General features: G+C 33.3%; 1 protein-coding gene across 1 annotated transcript in view; it reads left to right on the top strand.

Annotated features, from left to right (window-relative positions):
* The first annotated feature begins 252 nt into the window (after window positions 1-252).
* LOC127442677 (rho guanine nucleotide exchange factor 18-like) overlaps window positions 253-6000 on the top strand; it is a 43085-nt gene continuing 37337 nt past the window's right edge. The window contains exon 1 of the mRNA XM_051700874.1: window positions 253-393. The gene's annotated coding sequence lies outside the window, so the exon portion shown is untranslated. The remainder of the gene's footprint in view (window positions 394-6000) is intronic.

Raw genomic sequence — 6000 nt, 5'->3', positions numbered from 1 at the left:
TCCCTTCGAAGACTGTGAGAGCTTTGGAGGGCTAAAAGGTATGGGGCTAAAAAATAATGGCCATTCGGACAACTTTTTAAGTCATTTTAATGGGAAATTCTGTTAGAAGCGATCTTACAACTTGGCTATTATTATTGTTTTCCCTTCAATGTGCCCTTCGGAGGGTGATTTATTCCATTGGGAACGCAGGGTGTGTGTGTGTGTGTGTGTATGAGGACACGCACAGACACTCACTTCACTACTTCACTTTCGGCCCGGTGTGTGTATGTGTGCACTTGTTGTAACTGGTGTGGCGCGGATGCTTCAGAAAAGAAACCTGCCGATAAAATAGTACTTGTGACTTAGAGATTAAACGCTTTGGAGTGGAATTGATGTAATGGTTCTTTAAAAATGGTAAGTAGATATTTTGTAGCCAAAGTTTGCGCGAGACGCTTTGTGTTAAAAGTTTGTCACGGAAGCCTCGTGTTATTTAATTGTGTTGTGGTTTAAATGTAGATAAACGTTGCCGAACATTTACGCTCGTTCCCAGTGCCTCTTTTTACTCTTGTTCAGCGATATACGACGTCTGTTAATTGCTACTTCTCGAATGCTTTTGTGGCCTGTCATTAATTTATTGCTGCGGTTGCTACTGGGAGTGTGACGTATGAAATCATCATTTCAGGATCAACAGGAACTCTTTCATTCTGAAATAACAACTATTTCGTGTTGTATTCATATTTATAATTTCGAGTAGAGTTGGTCACTGAAAGGATATGTTTTCTGTACTGTTTGATGACTGTGTTTACACTTGTCATGATGTGGAATGCATGTAGGTTTTATCAGTTTGACCATTGCATTTCTTGCATTCCGTCTCCGATTAATGTTTGATTCACTCATCTTATGTTGTCTTACGTATCTTTCAGTTTCACCAGTGTCAGATCTGGAAAAAGACTGAGGTTTAGTTGGTTTGTGGTTAAAAGTGCCTCAAATCAGGTCTGTTTTGCTGTGGGTGAGGTGTTTCCAGAAAATAGTCACAGTGTAATCATTAGAACAAGCACACTGAACAAAACTTACTGCTTTCAGTCAGGTCACATGCTGATAAGAAACTCTCAGGCCCAGTAGACATCTGCTACTGCACTCCTTTATCCATCCATTCATGCTACTTCATCATGCACCTTTTTAAGGCAACCACCACAATCTTAAATATAACCAATGGAAACTAGAATATCACAAAATCCTATTTTTAGATTTTTTTTTTTTTTTTTTTTTTTTTTTTAGTTTAAGATCAGTTTCTGTGTGTAATCTTTACCTTATCTATTTTTTTGTGAGAAACAGGAGGTATTCTGTATTTTATCTCCACTGTTGATGTGGGAGAGGGGGAGGTTCACTTCATGGTCAGAGACCTTTTGCAAGCCAGGCATTTTCCACACAGTAGCAGAACTGGTAAATCAGTTACAGCATGTGTAAACAAAACAAAACAAAAATCCTACATTTTACAGCAACTGAGTCCCATTGTCAGTGCAAGTTACCCAGTTAAAGTTCATATATCAATACCCTCCCTCCATTTGTGTTTTTAGTTTAAAAGATAAACAAAGATCGGGGAAGAGTCAAATTTCATGTGTCTTATGTTCAGTGTCGCATATCCAGAAAATACAAAAGGAAGGAGGGCGTTTGTTTTTTTTTTTTTTTTTTTTTTTTTTTTTTTTACTCGTCTGGTGCAGACTGGGTATGCCTGCTTTTCTCGTTCAGCCGATAAGCACAAACTCTAGTCGCATTTTGTTCTGCTGTTTTCATCTTCATCCAGCAGATGATTCAGGGAAGTTGTCATTCAGCAAGAACGATGAAGTAATGAAACCACCTGAAGAAAATAAGCATGACATAACTGGGTGTTTCTTTAACTCTGGGCACTTGGAAAAATCTTAAAACACACTTTTCACACTCGCACTAGTTTATTTAATTTGTCTGCTAGCAATGTCCAAAAGTAGACATATATACTTCACAGCAGAATTCTGTCTTTTTTTCTTCATAAAGTCATGAATATTTCCACCACATCTTAAATTGTTATGGTTGATGGCATTCTGTGATGGGAATTATTTTTTAAATATTTTTTAATTAAATGACAGACTCAGTTGTCCTATTAAATACATACAGTTGAATAATATTTTTTGCATTATTTGACAAATTTACAGCATGATCGGAAATTATGCTCAGTAAAAATCTTCTCTTCACAGGTGATATTTGGGTCAGTGACATGACACTCATTTCCCCCCGGTTCTACCGTTATTCAAAAATACATTAAATGCAATTCACACAAGACAATAACTTGAATACACCTCTTCTTTGATGAACTTGTTTTCAATTATTGAGTTAAAACTCAGTCATTTTGATCTTTTTTCCGTGATGTAAAGTAAAAAAGAGCTTGTGGTGTAACCATTCAGGCACAGTAAAAAACAAAATAGTGCCATTAAAAGCTGAAATTCTTTAAAAGAAAGGAAAGAAATGCTGGCATGAGTAGTGCAGAATAATCTTCTATTATTATTTCTTTAAAAAAAAAAAAAAAAAAGCAGTGAAATTTATTTTTTAAATATCAGTATTTTAAGAAAAAAGTTTGTAATTTGGTGTAACCATCATGAAGGTAGCCATTTTGTTGTCATTTGACACAAAGTAAAAACCCCAGAGAAGACCCATTTAGACCCTGTGTGTGAAGTTGAAAACAAATTAAATATAACATTTTTTTTTTATGAAAAAGCACATTTTGTTCAGGTCATATGGAGTAACCCTGAGAAAACATTCTTGATATTCTTGACTCAAAAATTCATGATATTTGTAAACAATATTTTTACCTTGTAAAATATGTAAGAAAACTTATTTCTTTAAATGAATGATTAAGTTGTATACAATATCATGTATACAAGGTACAAATAAATATTTAAATACACATAATCATACAGTAATAATAATTTGAAATATAATTTTTGAAAAATGTATACAGTTTCACATATATTATTGTAATGGTTTATGTTATTAGCAGTGTTGGGGAGTAACGAAATACATGAAACGGGATTAAGTATTTAAAATACAAAATATAAGTAAGTGTATTCCACTACAGTTACAATTTAAATAATTGTTAATTAGAATACAGTTACATTCAAAAAGTATTTTGATTACTGAAGAGATTACTTTGCATTTTATTGTCATTTGTTTCATTTAATATTTAGTCCTTTCAGATGGAAAACATTTATAAATATAAATGATGCGATCCAAAGTGCATTTGAACAGCGGTGAAACACTTTCTTATGATGTGTTACATTCATACGAGCAGACAGAGAAGTAAGTTTGAAGTAAGTTTGGAGCAGAAGAAATAGAAATAAACCTTGTGTAAATTGTCAGCTTTACGCTAAGCTAAAATGCTATTTCTAGCCATTTTACATGCACGTTACCAGGCACGATCATATTTTTTTATCAAGAAAATTCACGTTGGATCATAATTTATTTTCTCTAGTAAGATCTTTGATATTAGGGCAAAAATCGTGTTCTTGATAATAATTTTTGTATTGTTTTCCTGTAAAAATATCTAAAAATCCTTAAAACAAGATCAGTTAGATTTATCTTGTTTTAGAAACAACACTGCATAAGATATTTAGGTTTTTCAGAGAATGTATTTTTAACATGTATATTATACTTACTGTACTGGCAGAGTTTTTATAGTCAAAACAAGTGAAAAAAATCTACCAGTGCTGAAGAAGTAATCCAAAGTATTTAGAATACGCTACTCACTTTGAGTAATCCAACGGAATACGTTACAAATGACATTTTACAGCATGTATTCTGTAGTGGAATACATTTCAAAAGAAACCCTGGTTATTAGGGCTACTCAACTTTGGAAAGCTCAGGGGCCGCAAAGCAGGATCCTTAAAGCCTTGAGGGCCGCACTCATAATTTTAGTAATTCTTACATAAATGATTTATTTATTCATTTTATATTAAGGATTTTATATTGAGAGTTAATTTTCCAAGTATAAAATATGAATTAGGTGTGTAACAGTTAATTTTTCTCATGGTTTAGTTTAAAATTTTCAAAGGGCCACTTTCTACTACATTCATTGCAATACAGAAAACAGACATGATCAGTTCTTACAAAAATAAACCATGGTTTTAATATAGTAATATTGTAGTTACCATGCTTGTAATAGCCATGGTCTTTTGGCAGAAACCATGGATTTACTGTAGTAATTTTTTAGTAACTATTACTGTAGTAATTTAGTAATGTTTTATTTTAAATTATTATTAACCATGGTTTTATTACAGTAATATTGCATTCATTTAATACCCATGGTTTTACTATAGTAATATTGTAGTAACCATGACTTTAGTAACATTGGTTAATTTTGTGGTTACTATAGTTTAACTACAAATACCATGGTTAAATTGTTGTTACTATAATAAAATTATGGTTAATTTTCCTAAGGAACTGTCAAAGACACTGTCAACCAATAGACAAAAGAGTCTTCGCCATCACACAAACCTGAGATACTTTCAAAAACGAGATATATTTCCTGTACTTACTCAACTGCTCCAGTGACAAATCATTAGGATTTGTTCACCCTCTTTAGTGTTTTGCTGTGAAGTAATGCAGTTCATGAATAATCAATTGTGTGAAGATGCTCAATGCTGTTATTGAAGGAGAAATTATTTTTTCTATTAATACTGTTATCGTGATGATCATGCATATATGGTGAGCTATTCAAATGGGTTTGACAGATTCGCACTATGATAAGAGTCTCTCGAATAGGGATGGGCATTAATCAATAATTTGGTATTCGAATATTTAAGCTCATAAAAAACGAATATATGTGACCACGAGGACTTAAAAGCACATTGGGTATTGGCCATCCAAATTGGGAGAAAAAATAATAAAATTAAATAAAAACAAAAACCAACTCCTGGGATGGAAAAGTCCCAAAAGTTGAAGAAACGTCCAACTGCACAGGGGAAATCTAACAATGCTAAGTATATCTAAAAGTAGCAGATGGATTTAGGTATGAAATGTGCATCCTATTCAGTATCCTTCTCCTCATAATGGAGCCCGTCACTTGTTTACAAGCAGTGTATGATGGATTTACTCTTCTGATTTACCTCTTTCATTTGTGTACCATTAAGCCTTGATGCAATTTACACATGGTAAACTTTATGAATGCTCTGTTTGCATAGCAGGGCACATATTGAGTGCTATTAAACACTGTCAGTTTATTTACAAAGTGAAACATTCTCTGTTGGAGGACCGAACTGTTTACCACTGTAACAGCGTGAATGGGTATTGGGTTCTGCATATTTTCTTTGCTTCACTCTCATTGGACAGAATCCACTGTCCCGCTGGGAGTCTCCCCCCTACACGTGTCCTTGTCCCCAGCATTCTGTTTGTACTGCTGTAAAATATTTCTTTAATTTACTACCGTGTGGTCAGACAATAATAATTCATTTATGATTTGTCAGGATCTGGTGTGTAGATTTCTTTCACATAAGCATAATATTACATTTACATATATCAGATGTAATGTAAGCATAATATAGTTCATATAGGCCTAATATCATGGTTTGTTTGTGTTTTTGTCACCATATTCAATGGTTTTCCTGATTTCTTCTGTGCTCTCTCTTTATTAGTAGTACCCATCACATTAGTCATGATACAGACCTTTGATGTGTTTAAACAAGCTACTTTTCATGCAAGGTTAATGTTATGTTTAATAATAGTTTATCTAACATATCTAATAGTCAGTGTTGGGCAAGCTACTCAAATATAGCTAGCTAAGCTACCAACTTCTAAACAGAAAAATGTGTTAAGCTAAGCTGAAAGTTGCTAGTTACACTACAAGCTACATGTCTCCAAATAAATCGCCTTTAGATAGTAAATATCCAAGTAAACATGGTAATGCTATGGTAATTTAAGTATTTTCATGTAGGCTACAAAGTGTTTTGATTCTCTTTTGGCTGGAAACTTCACAAGCTGCACACACGTTGAACT

This window comes from Myxocyprinus asiaticus, chromosome 6 (assembly GCF_019703515.2).
Source record: "Myxocyprinus asiaticus isolate MX2 ecotype Aquarium Trade chromosome 6, UBuf_Myxa_2, whole genome shotgun sequence".
Lineage (NCBI taxonomy): Eukaryota > Metazoa > Chordata > Actinopteri > Cypriniformes > Catostomidae > Myxocyprinus > Myxocyprinus asiaticus.
This window is presented reverse-complemented; position numbering and strand designations above follow the sequence as displayed.